Source organism: Balaenoptera borealis (assembly GCF_965194805.1).
Source record: "Balaenoptera borealis genome assembly, chromosome: 15".
Lineage (NCBI taxonomy): Eukaryota > Metazoa > Chordata > Mammalia > Artiodactyla > Balaenopteridae > Balaenoptera > Balaenoptera borealis.
The window spans coordinates 40318587-40339001 of NC_138871.1; the positions used below are offsets into that span (position 1 = coordinate 40318587).

The window sequence follows — 20415 nt, forward strand, 5'->3', positions numbered from 1 at the left end:
TGCTCCGCGGCATGTGGGATCCTCCCAGACCAGGGCTTGAACCCGCATCCCCTGCACTGGCAGGCAGACTCTCAACCACTGCGCCACCAGGGAAGCCCTGTAAATTACTTTTTAAACACACACACGCGCACACACACACACACACACCAATTCTATTAAACAGCCAGATCTTAAAAGTCTAAATTTTGGATACTATAATTAGGAGTCATTTAATCAACAATTTCAAGTTAATGAAAATCTACCCATGTTTTTGGTGTTAAAAGGTAAGTGAAATGACAATATAAAGACTTATTAGGAAATGATTAGATAGAGGAGATAACTGGCCTATACAAGACAAAGTATGATGATCAAAAGTGCTATACATGTGGTCACCAGAAACTTGGAACAGACTGTTTCCTGAGAATAAATTAGTACAGAAACATTACCCATAACATTTATGCCAAACTCTTTTAGCAGATAAAATATTACACTGGGATGTAATAGGCTTTAAAACAACATGATACAAGACAAAACACAGCAGGGACTTATGAAAATAACTTCTAATAAGGTTTTGGCCTTCTCTTTGTGTGGGATCCAAGGTGGAGTGATCTTTGCAAAAGTCCATTCTAGGGTTAACAGTTTGTTGGCTTGACTTATAACTTTTAAATATTTAAACACATATTTTGTAGGCCTCCCTTTGCACTCTTGCCCTGGCAAGTGTAACCACTGTCTTGGATTGGACTCTGTCTTCTGCAGCACATCTGGGGCTTTGATCGGCGAGCCCTAGAGACACAGCACCCTAACCCAGGGAAGGACCGGCCTAACCAGAGCAGGGCTAATGCTGCAGCAGGTGAGGGGCACAACAGTCTTTGGTGAGCCTCAAATCCTGCCTGGAGCGTGGCTGCTTCATCTGCCTGTGCCAGCTGGCCCTGCTGGAGAACTGTGGTTGGCCATTCTGTTATAACTCAGGTGTGCACTTAAGGAAAGCAAACCATCCACTCCCTGTCAGGCAGTGGGGCAGTGAGCATCCTTTCTATCCTCACCCCCCTCTAATGGGAGAAATGGTATTTACTGCAGGCTGTAAATGGCTCTTCATTCTTTCCTAACACATACCATTCTATGATGGAAATTTTAAATTGAGAGGCTGTGATACAACCTAAAAGAAACTCCATTAGTGATGCAAGCAGCCAGAAGGATTCTTTGTTTAGGGGAAGTGATGAACATAGGAGGGACCAGAGAGCTGAGACACAGCCCAGAGACCGGCTTCAGGGCCCCGATGAGGCAGAAAACACTCAGGGCAAGTCCAGTTCCTGTGGGTCATGTGTTCCTCGGAACCGTCTACCCTTCATTTGCCTTCCTCTCCTCTCCTCCCCCTTTCCTTGCCCGTCCCCCAGGCTCCCACACTCCTTTCTTTTTTGTGTTCTTATGAAGACATATTAAAGATTAGAAAGGGATTACAGAGGCAGGCATGGCTAGTCTTTGTTAAATAGAACTTTCAGAAATAAAGGGGAAAACCAAAACTATTTCCCCCTTCAAATGAGTTGTATTTCTCTCAGGCCAAAGAACTCTTGGGGATTTCCCCCAGGATCTCTTTTACCAAGGCTGTTTGTTTTGTTTTTCATTTGTGAGTAGGGACTATTTCATTCACTAAATCAATATTTACTGAGCTTGCATTATAAGCAAGCAGTGTTCCAGGGGCTGGGGAAATTGGAGTAAACTAAAATGACAGAAATCCTGCCCTCGTTCCCTGTACATTCTTTTTTTTTCCTTTTTTTTCATAAATTTATTTTACTTATTTATTTATTGGCTGTGTCAGGTCTTCGTTGCTGCGTGGGCTTCATTGCCGTGTGCGGGCTTCTCATTGCGGTGGCTTCTCTTGTTGCGGAGCATGGGCTCTAGGCACGTGGGCTTCAGTAGTTGTGGCGCGTGGGCTCAGTAGTTGTGGCGCGCGGGCTCTAGAGCGCAGGCTCAGTAGCTGTGGCGCACGGACTTAGCTGCTCCGCGGCATGTGGGATCTTCCCGGACCAGGGCTTGAACCCATGTCCCCTGCATTGGCAGGCGGATTCTTAACCACTGTGCCAGCAGGGAAGCCCTGCCTGTACATTCTATGGGGAGAACACGCAATAAACAAGACAATGACAACAATAATGCGTGTGTGTTGTGTTTGGGGGTGAGAAGTGCTAGGGAGAAAATAAAGACGAGTACAGTATAATGTAGGGTGGTCAGGGAAGGCCTCACTGAGGAGGTGGAATTTAAAGAAAGACCTGGAGGAGGTGGAAAGAGGTATGAGGATATCTGAGGCAGAAGCATTCTCAGCATAGATGAGAGCAAATGCAAAGGCCAGAGGCAGGAGCATGCCTGGCAAGTTTAGGGATCAACAGGCAGGCCAGTGTGACTGACTCAAAAACAGGATGAGCACAGAAAAGACTAGAAGATGAGGTCAGAAGGGTGTGGGTGTGTGGGTGGGGGATGGTGGAGGGCCTTTTTAAGCACTTTGATGTACTCTGAGCAAGATGAGAAGCTACCATTTGGTTTAAGCCTAGGAGTGACATGATCTGATTTGCATTTTAAAAGGATCCCTTGCTGCTGTGTTAAGAATAAGCCGTGAAGGACAAGGGTGAAACCAATTAGGAGGCTGTTGAAATAATCTCAGGAAGAGAAGAAAGTATCAATATCTTACACCAGGGTAGTAGTAATAGAGATGGTGAGGAGTGGGGAGATTCTGGATATATTTTGAAAATACAGTCAAAAAGATTTGCTAATCGGTTGATTGTGGGTGTGAGGAAGAGAAAGGAGCCAAACAGAATGTCAAGGTTTTTGACTTGAGCAACTAGAAAAAGGGTTTTGCTATGAATTGAGACAGAAGGCTTCACGGGTGCAGGTTGGGAAGAAGATCAGGAATTCAGTTGCGGGAACTTACACCCTAGATCCCTGTTAGACAAGTGAAGGGCCCAAGTAGGCAGGCAGATAGATATATGAGCTTGGAATTCAAGGGTAGGGTTGGGGCAGGAGATTAACTTTGGGGGCCATCAATGAAGAGATGGTATTTAAAGGCCAAGAGATGAAGAAGTTTTTGAGGGAATGACAGCAGATGGAGAAGTCCAAGATGTGGGTCCTGGAATGGTCTAGTGTTTATGACTGGGAAGAAGAAGAAAAACAAGCTGAAAGACAGAAGGGCCAGCCAAGAGCTAGAAGGAGAGTAGGAGAAACATGGTGTCTGTCCTGGAAGCCAAGTGAAGAAGACCCATCAAGGAAGAGGCAGCGTTGACTGTTGCTGACAGAGTGAGTAAGATGAGGACTGGGAATCCTCCGAAGTCAGAGTCACTGGTGACCTTGAGAAGAGTCCTGTCAGTGGAGTCGGGGGTGTGAAAGTCTTGATGGAAAGGTTCAAGAACAAATGAAGAGGAGGGATTGCGGCCAGTGAGTTCAAACGATGCTTCAAAGGCCACTAGTTGTAAAAGGAAGAGAGAATTGGGGCTCAATCTAGAGGAGGATGTAGGGTTGAGAGAGGTTTTTAAATATAGAAGAAATAACCACATTTGTACATTGATGGAGAAGATCCAGTAGAGAGGGAAAAATGGAAGATTCAGGGCTAAGGGGCTCTACCTTGTAATATTACGAACACCTACATTGTATTGACTGCTAATATGTGTTAGGTTTTTATATATGCTATTCATTCCTTAAAACATGAGATATATGTTAAGGTTCCCATCTTATTAACGAGGAAATTGAGACTCAGAGACATTGAGTTTCTTGTCCAAGGTCACCCAGCGAGGACAGAGAAGGGCTGGGTCAGAGCCCAGTCTGTCTGAGGGAAGCTCAGGCCATCTTGCTCCTAGGCTCACCAGCTACCCTTCTGGTTGTGGAGTTTCCCGGGCACTGAAGGGGCATATTTACTGTCTTAAATCCCTGACTAAAGGAAGAATCTGTGTACTTCTCACAACCATGACCAGAGACTTCAGTCATGGGGAAAGTCTGAGTCATTCTGCTTTCCCTTCTTTCCTAAACCCTGGGACAGGAGACAACAGAGAAGGTGCCTTGGCGTTTGGTTTGCCCCAAACCTCTATACATTAGACATCTAATGAATAACGTTATGCTGTATGTTGGAATATACAAAGGGATGGAAATCAAGAGTCCTGAGTTTTAGTCATGACTGTTACTATATGGTTATCTTACTTCCGCCAAGTCAATGAACTTTGAGTTCAGTGTCCTCATTAGCAAAAGGGGAATAAAAATATCTGTCCTGTCTGCTGCTTGGGTGGTTGTGAAAACATCACACTATATCCCCTCTACCCCCAGTACTCCCGCCATATGTGAGATCATATGCCATTTCCAAAGTGTATCACATACGATGGCACCAGTGGCTCTCAATACCCGATGCACAACAGAGCCCGGCAAGCTTATACAAATACTGCTCTCCTGCTAGGATGTGGGGCAACTAGAATTCACAAGCGCTACTAACGGAGTGTAAATCGGTACACCCACCTTAGATAGCAGTTTGGCAGCATCTATTGAAGTTGAGCCAATACCTCCCTGTGATCCAGCATTTCCAGTCCTGGGTTTATCCCCAAGAGAAATGAGTACCCAGGTGCATCAAGAGACATGTACAAGGATGTTTGCAGAAGTATTATTTGCAATCGCTCAAACTGCAAACAACTCAAATGCCCATCAACAGTAGAATAGACTAATTGTGGTATATCATATATAATGGCATACAGACCAGTATTGAAAGTTTGCAAAATACAGCTGCAATCACATGGGTGAATCTCACAAATATAATATTCAATAAAAGGAACCTGACATAAAAGATTTTCCTCAAAACATGAGATATCATACAATTAGGAAAATCAGGAAAATCTTAAACCTCAGTGGTGTTAGAAGCCAGGACAGCAGTTATCTTTGGAGAAGAGGGAATGAGTAGATTTTACAGGGAGGGCACAAGAAGGGCTTCTGAGTTGCTGGTGATGTTTGTGTGTGTGTGTGTGTGTGTGTGTGTGTGTGTGTGTGTGTGTTTTCCTCAGTGATGCTTATACAAATTAAAAATACATACATGTTTGGATAATTTGCTGAGCTGCGCACTTAAGATTTGTGCACTTTTTTGTTTTTTGTCTATTTTACTCCAACTAGAAAACAAAACTGCTGCCTAGTTCCCATCCTGGGCCAATTAAATAAGAATTCCTGGGGGTGAAGCCCTGGCCTGGGCATTTTCCAGAGTGCACCCTGTGTTGAGAACACTGCCTCCTGCCTTTGTTGGTGTTGTTCCTTCTAGGGGGGAAGACCTCCAGCTCTGGGTCTGGGTGCTGTGTCTCCGTGCCTCAGGGTGGTGGAGAGGACAGGGCTGTCTGGTGGAGAGAAGGCTGGAGGACCCGGTGTGCTAATGGCTGACAGCAAGAGTGGCCTTCGAGGACATGCCTCTGAGGGTGAGAGAGAGCAACCAAGTTTCTGGAACCTGCAGAATCAGCCTCATGTGGGAATGTGTTAGAAATGCACCCTAGATTTGCTGGGTTAGAAACTCTGGGGGTAGGCCCAGTAATCTGCTTTAACAAACCCTCCAGGTGATTCTGATGCGTCCTGAAATTGGAGAACTACTGCTCTAAAGAGTAGCAAGAAACCAATTTGGCCAATTTGGCAAACCCTCAAGAGATCCATTCTGGGAATAGGCGTTTTGCTGGTTAGTTTGGGTTTTGCCCTCCCCCTCCCCCATTGGTCTTGCCCCAAATCAAACCTATACCATTAGTTCTCAATTCTGGCTGAGGAGCTTTAAAAAAGGTTTCTCCCCTGATGGGTCTCAGGCATCCAGATGCTTCTGACATGGGCCAGGGCTGATAAACTCTGTTCTATATTCAGGTACTTTTGCGGTTGAGACAGATGATTGTTAACACCTGCCCCCAAATTCTTTTGCTTGTTTCCTGCAAGGCCTGTGAAGCAGAAATCAGCGGCTGCTTGTCCAGATCTAAAGGTGTTTCCTGCGGGCCAGTTTGGCCTTGCTTGCAGGTACCTCTGCGGACCACAACGCTGAACCGAGACACCACCTCCGGACACGCACATGGGGCCGGCTCTTCAGCTACACATCAAACACCAAGTCTGCTGCCCATGCTGGTTGCCGAGTGAGGTAATGTGAGTTAAACCCCTTAGTTTGGTGCACAGAGAAAATGTCAACAAATGCTAGCTATCCTTATCTTCATTATCTAAAGTGTGTGGATCCCTTTTCATTTAAGCTCATAAGATACCTGCTTGGAAAGGCCCATCTTGGTTGTTTCATCTTGAATTCTCTATCCCCCCAACTTTCCTGCAAAGCCCAGGAGGGACCATTCACATTCATGAGAGTTGTTCTAAGCCAGTGGCTCTTAAAATGTGGTGGTGATGGTGGTTTGGCGTGTGGGGGGCGGGGGGTGGTAGTCAGTAGCATGAGTATCACCTGGGGAATTTGTTAGGCCTGCAAACTCCCGTCACCAAAAAAATTTAATAATAATAAATAGGGCAGGAGGAAACTTTTGGAGATAATGGATATGTTTATGGCATAGATTGTGGTCATGGTTCCACGGGTGTATATTTATTTCCAAATTCATCAGATATATGTTAAATATCTACAGCTTTTTGTATGTCAATCATTCTCCATAAAGTGGTTTAAAAAAAAAAATGCAAACTGTTGGGCCCCACCCCAGAACTTCTATATCAGAAACTCAGGAGCTGCGGCCCAGCCATCCATGTGTGGTTCTGATGCTCACATTTGAAAACTACTGTTCTGAGCCCTTGCCTCTCAAGACTGTTAGAAATGCAGAATCTCACACCCCAAGCCGGTTGACTGAATTAGAAACCCCAGGTCATTGGGATGCACATTAGAGTTTGAAAAGCACTGCTCTAAGCTCCCTCCCTGGATCCGGTTAGAATTAGAACACCAGAAGGGTGCATTCTTGGATTGCAGCTTCTCGGCTTCTCACAGAAATGCCATCACGGGACGATAATTTAAGTGTAAGAAACAAATGCCTGAAAGACCTTTGTGTATCTGTGAAAAACAATTTCTACTACCTTTTATCCCCCTCAGATAAAGATTCATCCTGTCGATTTTCTTAGAGGTTAGAGCAAGCATGTATGTCTGTTTTTGAGAAAGAAGTTGAAGTTATGAAACCCGTTATACCTAAGTTGCCAAGACAGATTTTACCTCAGTTCTAAGCAATAGTCCTAATAGATACAGGTTCTCTCGTACAGCTCTCCCTTCTCCATAATGTGACCTTAGTGTTTTCATTCTTGTTTTAACAATTCTATTGCGGCTGCCTTTTTTTATTATTATAAGTAGGCTCAGATATTGGGTGAGATGATAAGAAATAAGTGTCTGTCTGATACTTTGGAGCATCTCTGCCTGTATAAAACATAGTGATTTCAAGAGTTCAGTTAAAATCCCTTTTGTTCCATGAAGCTTTCCTGGCGCTCTCCACCACAGCTGTAATTCATATGGCCTCAGATAACATTATATGTATCACATGTTGCCCAGTATTTTGTGAGTTAATGTTTGTAAAGTGCTTGAACAGTGTAGGAACATAGTAGATACTCAAATTATAATGATTACCATTACCACTGTTATTGTCATTGTTTATATATACTTGTCATTCCTACCAGACCATGAGCCTCTTCGGGGTGAGGAGAGGGCCTTATTTATTGTTGGATTCCCAAATAAGCCTGGTTTATGTTGCACTCACAAGAGCTTCTTACACATAACATGAATGAGAGTAAATATGAGAGTGCTTTGAAAAGGAAAACATGATTTATTGCCATTGTTGGAGCATTGGGTCTCGGTGTATCCTATCCAAAGAGAAAAGCTATTGTGCCAACAAGAGCAGCACATCCCTTAGCCTCAGTCCCAGAGGGCATCAGAAAAAAAAAAAAAAAAAAAAAAAAGGGAAGTGAGGGATAAATGTCACCAAAGTTGTCAGTGAAACTCAGTTCAGAAGAAACTCTGACCAAAACCAAAATGAAATCAACTGAAAATGTTAATGGTCATTTTTAGTAAGTCACAAGAATTTGAAGAAAGGCTATTTTAATAAGTAGAATGATTTCGTTTTCCATATAGCCTAGGAAATTAAGAGCTAGATAGTTTCTTTTACTTAGTCTCAGGTCTACTTTGCACCTCTTTTGCAGAAAGCAGTATGGTTTCATCTTCAATAACTTGTCAAAAAAAGAAGCAAAATGGATAGTGTCTTAAGTATTTGTTTTCAAGAGAAAAACACATTGGAGGTCATTTGTGGGGTTATTCCACATAGTATTCTAGGGGGAAAAGAAAGTTCAGGCAAGAGAAGAAAATTGAGTTAAGAATCAGGTTTGCATGATGTGCAGAAGCAGGTTCGTGGTGAAACTAACAAAACCTGAGATACGCGGCCCCTCGCTTAGCTCCAGCCTCTTCCAAAGCCCCAAGAGGGACCCTTGCAATTTTGTGTTTGTAATTTGGCATTAGTGTTCATAAAATGGGCTTTCCAAGTTGTATAGGTTTCAGGCTCTATAAAACTGGGACCGCTCCTGAGGAAATGCCTCTCTATTTCTGTAGCTCTTGCTTTTCAGATTTACTTTTTTACGATCTTTTAGCTCTGCTTTGCCAGATAGGTGATGCAAAAACTAGGGGTTTGATAATGAGGAAGAAGGTCCTTGGAGACATGCTGGGAGGAGAGATAGATACAGCTGAGAGCCAAGTGATGAAACGTAGATTCTAGAGTGTTTTCCTTCAAGGATTATCACCGTCCTAGGGTAGAGATTTGCAACCGTGGCTAAGTTTCTCCCCAAGAGACATTTGGCAATGTCTGGAGACATTTTTGGTTGTCATAAAAGGGTTGGTGTGGGTAGGCTGCTGCTGGCATCTAGTCGGTAGGGCCAGGGGCGCAGCTAAACATCCTACAATCCACTGGACAGCCCCCTGCAGCAAAGAACTGTCTGGTCCCAAATATCAATAGTGCTGATGTTGAAAAATCCTGTTCTAGGGTACTTGTTGCACTGCAGGTCACTGACAACTCAGGTTGTCAAAATGAAGTGCTCAGGACTGCCCTGGCGGTCCAGTGGTTAAGAATCCACGCTTCCACTGCAGGGGGCACGGGTTCAATCCCTGGTTGGGGAACTAAGATCTCACATGCCACCCACGGTGCGGCCAAAAATAAAAACAATAAAATAAAAATGAAATGCTTAGCAAACAGCATGAGGTACCTTCTCAAAGGCATTTTGCAGTTTGGTCTCTCCCGTAAACTATTGTTCGGCACATACCTGGCTCTTCCTTCTTTAGTACCTTCCATTCCACCGCCAACGCACAGGCAAAGGCTGTGGGAACAGTGGCTCTAACTAAAATAATGGTGAAAACCTGCTTCCAGCTCTGCTGTGTGAGAAACAGGGAGTCCCTCCTACAGTGGCTTCAATGCTACAGAAGAACCACAGGCCCTGAAGTGGTGCTTTGTTGTGCAAATCCTGATCAAAAGACCAGCTTCCCTAAAACTAAAACAACCAGCTGTTTCCCTTGGCAACGTGAATGTCAAGGCAATGCCATGGAAATGTCCACACCATGAAAATGTTGATCCCACTCCCAGGCTGCTGAGCCCCACTAGTTCAAATCCCAGTGTTGCCAGTGGACTGCCCCAAATTCCTGCCCTCTGACCTCAGCAGGTCCTCACTGCCTTTTGGCCTGCCTTCTAATCACCTTCTAATTGTGTGTCTTATTCCCATGGCAACTCACTTCCCCCAAGGCCCCAAACTTTTCTCTCCCTGTTTCCCTTCTGCAGATGTCCTTGCCTCATGCTTTCCTGAGATGAGTAACAAAATAATCATAGCTGCTATCATTTATGCAGCAACCACAAACACTAGGCTGGTGCAGTATGTACGCTTCATCTGCAACGTATCGATAACCCTGTTTTGCAGATGATGAAACCAGAGCTTAAAGACTTCTTCCAGCCTCTAACTGCTTCCAAGTCACAATGCAGGCATTTGATCCCAGGACTGCCCATCTCCAGGATGAACTTCTTGTACTTCTATCTTCTCCCCTAAAAATATGTCTCTGTCTTGATCCCTGGGTATTGGAGGAAGAAAAGTTCTTTCAACCCAAAATTTCCTCCTCCATCTTGATCTTTTTTTAAATTTTATTTATTTATTTATTTATTTATGGCTGTGTTGGGTCTTCGTTTCTGTGCGAGGGCTCTCCGTAGCTGTGGCAAGTGGGGGCCTCACCACCGCGGCCTCTCCCGTTGCGGAGCACGGGCTCCAGACGCGCAGGCTCAGCAATTGCGGCTCACGGGCCCAGTTGCTCCGCGGCATGTGGGATCCTCCCAGACCAGGGCTCGAACCCGTGTCCCCCGCACTGGCAGGCAGACCCTCAACCACTGCGCCACCAGGGAAGCTCCATCTTGATCTTGATTTCCTCCTCTCACTGAACTTCACTGCTTTGCCTCTCCCCCTTCCCTCTCTCTTTAGCTCAGCCCCTCCTCCCTACAAATGCATTCGGTCTGCCCTGCTTCTCGGACACACTCCTGCTTCATCTGCCTCCTTTGCTTCACTGTTAACTTGTCAATATGGCCACCTCTTCTGCTCCCTCATGCACTCCTTGGCCTGTCCAGTCGCCTATTCCATGAGCAAAACCTAGCTCCCTTTCTGGCTCTGTGTGTCCTTGGCTCCCCTCTGCTCCCTCCTGGATGGGCACCATGTCCATCTCCTACCCTTTTGCTTCTCAGTACCCTCAGGATGGTGCCCTGAATAGAGAGGGTGATGATGATGACCTCACCTTCAGAACTGGGCAAAAATCAGACAAACACTTCCCAGGGGCCAGGGAGATGGCTGAAGCAGGGCTCCCAGGGAAATTCCTTTGGGCTGGAGTTCTGTTCAGCAGAATGGCCACACACTATTACCATTTTTAGAGCAGTGATTACCAAATGGAAATACCCTATTTCACCAGAGACTGAGACCCGAAGTCACTAGCTTCATATCTAAATGTCATTCACCTCTTCACTGTAACTGAGGCTCTGAGAAACAGAGACACATGACCACATGCTAGGGGATTCAATTCCTGTTTTTCCTTCCTGTTTGTCCTCTGCTAAATTCAAAAAAGAAATACCTAAAAGAAACTTCTTGGTATTGTTATCCTGGTAACATATTATTGCTACATCTGTGGAGGTAAAGTTAAATGAAATAATAAATGGTTTTTGAGCTGTTGGCATCAAATGCCATCAGTTTTTAAAAGACAAGTAAATAACATCTAGGCACTAAATCTGTATTTGATAGCGAAGATCCCTTCTCTGGGTAATTCCATTCTCATACCCTCTCCACTGAAGTGTCTATAGGGGTTTCCATACATTGGTATTAGTAAACTTTTGTCTAACATTCATCCATCTATCTATGGGTTCATTCCTTATCAAAACTGTGTGCTCAGTCCTTGGATAAAACAGACACAGTGCCTGTCCTCAGGGAGTGTAGTCTAATCTGGCACTTATAATTCCATGTGATAGGTGCTAAATTGGAGAAATGTGGGGTGTGGTTGGAATATTTTCACAGATACTCACCCTAGACTTGGGCGTGGCTGATCAGGGCCATATCAGTAATATCTAAGGTAAAACCTGAGTGTGTTAGGTGAGGGTGGAGGGGTGAAGTTGTGGGGAAGGGTTGTCCCAAGAAGAGAGAATAGCATTCTAGAAGGCTCATGTCAAGGGAGAGAAAGTTTTAGGGAACTGAAAAGAAGTCATTCTCAGTAGATCAGAGAAGAGAAGAAGAATGGAGAAAGATTATCATCATCATCATCATCCTCATAGTTAATACTTTAGATGCATAAATTGGGTTCTGTTATTATCCCCATTTTGCAGATGTGGAAACCGAGGCACTGAGAGGTTACAGTAATTTTCCCAGGGTCACCCAGCCAGTATGTAGCAGATCCCAACACAACCCAGGATCTGTGCACTTAACTGACAAAATATTGCCTGCCATCCTACCTTTGAGATATTCTCCAAACTTCCTCCCAGCAATGATTTGGGGACCCAAGGAGAAAAAAATAGATTGAGGCAGTGACTTTATATTTAGTAGGAAGTCTGAGTGGAAATCTTAACCAAAGAAAGCCTGTTCTCCTCTGTCTGCTCCCCTCTGTAAATCAAATTACGGTAGGTAATTCCCTGGCGGTCCAGTGTTTAGGACTCCATGCTTTCACTGCCAAGGGTGTGGCTTCCATCCTTCATTGGGAACTAAGATCCCACAATCCTCGTGGCCAAAAACAAAAACAAAAACAAAAACAAAAAATCAATACAGATTAAGGTAAAGACAATGCTCTCCTGAGGGGAATTTTCATTTAAATGGAGGAGGAGCCAAAAAGTTTTGAGTACCCTAACAAGTAGGGTGGACAGAGGGAGACGATTTGGGGTGGAGGCCCAGCTCTCCAGGGGCTCAAGTAGGTGGTACATAAGGGACTACCTAGTCATATAATCGGAAGCATCTTTTTGGCCTAGAAGAGTTGGTATGAATCACTAAACTCTTAATTTTCTAGTAGGGAATGACTTAGGCTCTTAAGAGTTGCACATTAGAAGTTTTTTCCCTCACTCCAATTACTAATGACATAAGTGAAAATTACTCAAGGTGACTCAAGGAGTAGGCTTATTCAGAGGTAGCTGAGTTTTCTTTAATTCCGTGACTGATCTAGAACAAACAAAAGCTTCATATCCCTTAAGGTGGAAACCAAAAACAGTTTAATGCCATAAGCTTTGTGAGCAAAGACTTCAAAGTGGTGAAGTATGTGGACAGTACACCCAAGCTTGGAGCATGGTGATACGACTTCTCAAGACCAGACAATCTCCTGTGGACAATTACCCACTAGTTCGATTAAACCTTGAGCCTATAAGAAATCTAGCATTTGTTCATGACTAATTTTTCCTAGAATAAATCCATTTCAGTATGAAATTTACTGTATATCACCTTTCCTGAATAAAATGCTCACTTCTCCTGTTTCATCCCAGTTGCCTAATTCCTTCTCAAGAGAGTAGACAAGGATAGGTGATATTTTACCTGCTGAGACTGGCTTGCGTCAAAATACCCATCTCCAATACCTCCTGTGGTGAAAAGGATGAGGACCGAGCACTATTTTCCATGTTTATTTCCCAAATTGGGCAAGTTGATGGTTTACATGTGTATAATAGGTTGGATTAGAAAAGGAGCTTTGGAGAAGCTTATGGCCAGTGGTGGGCCACAGTTACTTGGTTTAGTTAGCTGCCTGAGCGGGCAGGATGTGTGTGTTTCATATCCTTGTTTATACCAGTACTAGGGAACTCAAAGTCACGTGGAAATAGGATATGGTTTATCAGTTAGTCCTTTCTACTCAAACCATTCCCCACCCCTCATCAAAAAATGAACAATAGTTTTATTGGCCCTCTCCCTACTACTTAAAACTCCTTCTGCCACTTGGCCAGATCTGATTTTGCTATTTCTCTCAGGTACATGGATAGAGAGCTTGGTTAAGAAATTCTGCTTCAAAGGGAGATCAGCTCAGTGCTTTGTGACCACCTAGAGGGGTGGGATAGGGAGGGTGGGAGGCAGACACAAGAGGGAGGAGATATGGGGATATATGTATATGTATAGCTGAGTCACTTTGTTATAAAGCAGAAACTAACATACCATTGTAAAGCAATTATACTCCAAGAAAGATGTTTAAAAAAAAAAAAAAAAAAAAGAGTTCGCCTGCCAATGCAGGGGACATGGGTTCGGTCCCTGGTCCGGGAGGATCCCACGTGCTGTGGAGCAACTAAGCCCGTGCACCACAACTACTGAGCCTGCGCTCTAGAGCCTGCGTGCCGCAACTACTGAAGCCCGCGCGCTGAGAGCCTGTGCTCCGCAACAAGAGAAGCCACCACAGTGAGAAGCCCACACACCACACCACAACGAAGAGTAGCCCCCGCTCGCCGCAACTAGGGAAAGCCCGCGCGTGGCAACAAAGACCCAACGCAGCCAAAAAAAACCAAAACAACCAAAAAAGATGGCTCAACAGCTCAATCACAGGAAGGGCAGGGCATCAGATATGAGGGAACCAGGGAAAACATCCCTCCCTCATCCTGCCTCCTCCTCCCACAATCCTTCTCTCTGGCTAACTCTCTACAAGGATGCTTTCTTCTCTCTCCCTGCAGATAGGGGTTGTCCCCAACATGGTGGTGCCACAGCCTCACATTTCCCATCTTCTATCCCTCTCTTTCTCTGTCTTGACTGGCTTAGCCTCCTACCTGACCATCAAATGTTGGAGTTCCTCGAGGCTCTATCCTAGGTCCTCTTACTTCCTCCCTCAGAGATCCTCACAGTTTTAATCACCATCTCTACTTAGAGAGTTCCCATATTTATTCTCCAACACAGACCTTTCTCCACGCTCTAGGCCTATGTAGCCAATTGCCTACCTGGTATCTACTCTTGGGTATCTCAAAGGCATCTGAAATTTTCCCCTTCTTTCTTGGTAACAAAATCCCCATGTTGTTGGAAGTGGCAACGTACCTGGCTGAAAAGATCACATTTTCCAGCTTCCCTTTGCAGTCAGGGGTGGACAATGAGATGTACGCAGAAGTAATTAAGTTGAGCTTCTAGGGAAAGTCCTTTATAAAAGGCTGACTCAGCTGGAAGTTTTGCCATTTTTGCCCTTATGCCTTCCTCCTCCTTCTGCCTGGAATGTGGATGTGATAGCTAGTGCTTGAGCAGTCATCTTGAGAGTATGAGGAGAACTTGAAGATGGAAATGAGCACTAAAAATGGCAGAGAAAATGGTGGAAGGAGCTTGGAATAAAGATGCTTTCTTTCTATCTACAGACAACTTTTAGGTGAGAAATGATAAATGTCTATCTTATTGAAGCCACTCCTATTACAGGTCTCTATAACTAGAACAAAACACAATTCCTAACACATAATGGTCTCTTCCTACACCTCTATCCTCATCTGGCATCAGACCACACTCCAACCTTCTCCCTCTTCTCAAGTCATGCCATCCTCTCTGCCTATACTCACCATGCTCTCTTCTGCCACTTAGTCTTCTCACGTGCCATTCCCAATGCCTAGATCTCAGCTCAGTCACCACTTCCTCTGGGAAGCCAGCCATGACCAATTTCACCCATCACAGGTCTCAGAGTACCACCAGCCTCTTCTTTGTAGTAACTGTTCCCTTTGTAATTTCACAATCTAGTAGGAGGGACTAGTCTAGTCCCTCCCACTAGACTATAACCTCCATGGAGGCAGGACTGTGTCCTTTCCTTTTATTACCATTGTATCCTTTATACCCAAGCCTAGTTTTGTAATAAGTGCTCACCTCCAAAAAAGGAAAATAAATGCAACAGAAAGGAGTTACTCAGGTCTCTCTGGTCCATATTTTTAAAATCCTAGGGAAGAATTCAGCTGGTTTAGTTAAGGCCAAGTTTCCACCTCAGGCCAAGAGCCAGGTCTGTAAGAACATGGCAGCCCTCATTCAAATCACATGTTTGGATTAGGAAAAGAAACAATTCCAAAAGAAGGGAAAGGGGATAGGTACATGTAACAATAAATGTCCACCCCTTTAAGGCCATCTTCCGTGCTTATTGTAACCTGCTTTTACCTGGAGGGGAAGGTGGAGGAAGGAGGGTTCACAATATAATTTGGCTCAGGTCTTGCATGACCTGGGAGGGGACCTGGTCCCCAAACTATTGTGTATAATAAGGGGGCCACCTTGGTACATTCCCTCAGGGTCTATTCCCATTGTGGTCAATAGGTCATGACAATAAGACTGAAAATTCTTGTTTTATCCAATTTTACGACTTCCGTTCAATTCAACAACACGTGAAATATAAGCTCTTCACTTAAGTCAAAGCCCTTCCCCTTCTGGCCCCTGCTGCCCTCTCTGATTTCCTCCTATTTCTCAATGCCTGAGCTCAGCCCTGCCTCGGGGACTTTGCACTGCTGTTCCCTCTGCCCTCAACTCTCTGTTCCTAGATCTTGGCAAGGCTGGCTCCTGGGGAGGCCAAGCCAGCAGGGCTGCTATGCATACTTCTGCAGTTTGTATGATGCACAAAGGTGCTGGACTAAGGGCTGAAATTCAGTTCCAGTGCTGCCCACCAAGCTGTGCGCTCTGAGGAAGAGGAGCACTTTTCTTCACCAAAGAGCATCCTGTAGCAAATCAAGGGTCCCTGGGGCTGCATCTGGCCAGAGAGGAGATCTTTGTCTCACTTGTACACAAGCCATGTAAGGCTAGTGGTAGCCCATGGCAAGAGGGCCTTCTCATCAGAGCTGGACAGTTTTTTCCTCTACTGGATGAGGATGACCCTGGGGCTAAATTGACCCTGAAGCTGAAAACCTTGCGACCGACGGAAGGTGGAGAGAGCGCTGTGGGGCGATCCTGAAAGGAAGTTCTGCCTCTGCCCTGTGTCGGCGCTCTTGGTTTAGACTCTTCTTCACAACATCTACTTCATTGTCCCACAAGTATATTCTGAGCTCCCATCATGTGCTGGGGGAGGGATCAGTGGTGACCAGGCTCTGCCTTTCGGGAATTTAGTCTAGAGAGAGAAAGATACAAATCAAATAATCACACCAACAACATTTAACATTAAGCTGTGATGAGCCCAGCAAGGAGACGTGGGTGGGGCCTTGAGAGCTCATGGTAGGAGGAGCTAAGTGGAGGCTGGAGTGTTGGGAAGATTTCCTTGAGGAAGTGACTTAACTGAAAATGGAAGGATGGATGGGTAGGAGGTGACTGGGCAGAAAAATGATGGGACTTGATATGGAAGGTAGCCTGATCCAGAGAAGAATAGAACCGTGAGCCCAGCTCTGAGAGCAGGTCACTCTAGTCCCCGAAGGTGTTTCAGACAATGCTTTTGGGCTGTTAAGAATATGCCGTTATTCATCACTGAGGTTACATCTACAAATCATTCTGGTAAGTCACCTTTCAGGGGCTGCCAAGAGCATGACCCAGGGGTGTGCTGGAGCAGAGGCTCCTTTCCACGGGCCAGAGCTGATCGTACACATCTTCCCGACTCCACACTCAGTGGCGTAGCTTTGGCAGCTTGACATTGGTCATGGTGGGAGTATTTACACCATAGAAATTGGTGAACAAGTCAGGGCTTTTTTTTCCTGCAGAGCCGATGTTAAACAGTTATTAGTATTAGCCGCTGAGCATGAACCACTTCTCACAGCCCTGGAGAGGTTGCTCAGTTTCACAGAGAGCATAAGTTTTCTTGAAGAGGTAGAATATATGACAAAGTGACATGGTGGCCTTTGGATTCTGCCTGAGATACCTGGGAAAAGATACTGCCGACCTACCAGAGGTGGAGTATGGTTTCTGCCACTCACGAGCGTTTCCTGGCAATTGACTTCCAAGAAGCAGAACCTCATAAATGTTGTAACTTGAGGGCGATAGAGGTAGTGGGACTGGGCCAGTCAGCATGCTTGCCGACTCCCTCCATGGTCAGAGACTTTTACCAGGTCCAGGGGCCAAATAGTAAGAGCACCCAAGACTGCAGCCCTCCCCTCTGCGGACTAGCAGTTGGTTCACAGCGTAGGTCAGATACAAATGATGTGTGTAATTCGATCCCCTGCTGTCTTTTACCGTAGGGGTTTGGGGAGGGCTTGATTCAGATGAAAGTCTCCTGAGAGCAGGGACTGACTTAGCCTCAGTTCCTCACAGCATCCGACCCAGTGCCTGGCACACAGCAATCTCTCCCTAGATGCTGGCTTTCATATCAATGCACCCCATGAAAGAGAACCCAGAAAGTTTACACAGCTAGATGCCCTGTTTACCCCAGGCCTCTGTTTGTCCTTGTGCTAGCCTTTCTGGCAACTTCCCTTTATCTTGCTAAACTCAGCTGGGGGGAACTTGAGACACCGTCCCTGGTCCCCGAGACTGGGGTGGGACTGCTGCCTGCACTGTGCAGCGTATCCCCAGTTCCTGTCCTCCCAGGTCGTTCTGCCCACCTCATCTGCTGTGCGTGTCTACATCTCATCCATCCCTCCAGCCCTGGCCCCTCAGTATTTGGAACAAAATAGGTGCCCAATAAATATTTGATGTGTGAATGAGGAGCTGAAGCTAGTGCAAACAACTTAAATTTCAGGAAAGCCACACTTAACAAGCTCCTTCTGCATGCCAGGCATATGACTGGTAGCAGAATATGCCTCCCCCAAATATGCCACTCTGGTATAAGGATTATTCTGAACTGCCGGCAATTGAGAAGAAGCAGATGTAAGAAAAGCTCTCTGTCCTCTCCCTAGTTGCCTAAAAGCAGGACAGAAGTTTATAAAGGTGTCCCTTTCCCCTCTCTACCAGAAAGGACAGAAGTTCATCACTGGAAATACCTCTAGACCCTTATCAGCTCAGAGGTGGCACCAGAGGAATCTATATAACAAACTTTACTAACAAGACTTTGTCTTTCATTCGTTCCCCCATGTATTTGTCTTCCCACAATTTGCTGCCCTAGCAATTCAAAGTCCTTTTCCTTTTCTTGTCACTTCTCAAAGTGTGTTGTTCTTTTGTTAAGATGCCACCTAGCCCGAGTTGTAACCACCCCTCTGAGTTACACATCACTGGGTACTCCCATGGGTATGTGCAATGCACATGTTAATAAACTTCTTTTTGTTTCTCTCTTGTTAATGTGTCTTTTGTCAGTCTAATTTACAGGGCCCAGGTACAGAACCTAACAGGGTAGAGGGGAAAAGACTTTTATCCTTCCCTAAATATGGTAAAATGTCCTTATATTCTTTCTCTCTTTTAATCCTTACAACAACCCCATGAAGTAAATTCTGTTATTCCCATTTTAGAGAGAAGGAACTGAAGATCAGAGCTGTTAAGTAACCCAAAGTCACACAGCTCAATAGGAGGAGCTAGTACTCAGGTACAGATAAGATTCTCTGCCTTCCACACACAGTGATTTAGGGTGGGATGTAACCAGAGTACTGAAGTGCAGCAATTCAAAACTGTTTAGTCTAAAGGGTCCCTTTCTCTGCCTTTTTTCCTTGCCTCCAACATCATAGCCTTCATTCCTAGGGGGCAGTTTGCCTTCACGTTGATTCAATTTAAGCTTATAGGACATAGGGGTCTATTTTTGTTGCATTTCTCACAGCTTTTCAGGGAACATTTTGCTACATTTGTTCCATTCACTCCAAGTTCTTTAGGTTTATGGAATGGGAACATGTACCAAGATGCCACTGAAGCCAGTAAATACCTTCTGCTAAAACTCTTGACCTGGGCACTTCCCTGGTGGTCCAGTGGTTAAGACGCCGCCCATCCAATGCAGGGGGCGCTGGTTTGATCCCTGGTCGGGGAACTAAGATCCCACATGCCTTGGTGCTGTTGACCAGTGTGTCTTAGAGGGTAATGCCAGGACAACCTGCATCAGAATAACCGGGGGCGTTGGATAAGGGTCAGTTTCTCAGCCCTGCCCTATAGAGTAGGTCTCTGAATGGGACCCTGAAATCTGCATCTTAACCAGGCACCTCTGACTGATTTGTTTTTTAGGAGCTTTCAAGGACCTGTTTAAAATTTTAAGGTGTAATTTACAGAGATAAGTGCACAAATCTTAAGTGTATAGCTAGAATTTTTATTTTTATATAAGTACACACATTTTAACCTGAGTACACCTATGTAACAGTCAGCTCAAGATAGAGGAGGAAATTTCCCTCTAAGTTGTCCCAGAGGTAACTATCAATACTATTCTGAATATCACCATGAACCAATTTTGCCTGTTCTTGAACTTGATAGATATGGAATCATACCATATATGCTCTTTTGTGTCTGTTTTCTTTCACTTACATTGTTTTTTGCAATTTATCCATGTTGTTATGTGTAGCAGTAGTTTGTTCCTTTTTATTGCTGGTAATATTCCATTGTGTGAATATATCCTAATTTATCTATTCTCTTATTGAAGGTCACTTAGGTTGTTTCCAGTTTTAGGCTGTTACAATTAAAGCTGCTATGAACATTCTTGTACTGGTCTTCTGGTGGACACAGTCACTCATTTCTCTTGGGTAATTACCTAGGAGTGAAATTACTTCAGGCTTAAGGTTTGACTGTGGGAGGTAGATGGGAGTTTATTTACAACCAGGAGCAAGAAATGCAGCGCTGGGGCAGGATGTCAGCAATCACCACTGAAAGGAAGGAAGTGCCAGGCTGGAAACTCCATTGCTGATTCCAGCTCATATATTCTTAGCAGGCGATATTGACCCCAAGGTGTTTCTTCGGTGGAGTGGGGCGGGGGGTGAGGGCAGAGGTATGTGAAAAAAATCTTAGAAATTACAATGGTTTGTGGCCCTGAGATATGCTGATAGACAGTAATGTCATGGGAAGAAGGGCGATTAGGAAAAGAATACCTGACAAGGCTCTTTAGGGGGTAATAATGAAAACAGCTTGGGAAACACTGGTCTAACCTAGACATTCTCACAGTTCCAAAATCTGGAACCTAAGGGGATCATCACTCTTTTTTGGTGCAGGAAGGTAACTTGGGAATAAACAACACTA

General features: G+C 44.9%; 1 long non-coding RNA gene across 7 annotated transcripts in view; it reads left to right on the forward strand.

The window, feature by feature from the left end:
* The window catches only part of LOC309612474, a 109229-nt gene that overhangs the window by 35788 nt on the left and 53026 nt on the right, over nt 1-20415 (forward strand). For 4 of the 7 annotated variants that reach the window (XR_014235141.1, XR_014235143.1, XR_014235144.1 and 1 more), the window contains exons 3-4: nt 5249-5399; nt 5896-6091. This is a non-coding gene — a long non-coding RNA (uncharacterized lncRNA). Of the gene's footprint in view, nt 1-5248; nt 5400-5895; nt 6097-20415 lie in introns of all 7 variants that reach the window. The other 3 variants (XR_014235140.1, XR_014235142.1, XR_014235147.1) reach the window with 3 other exon arrangements.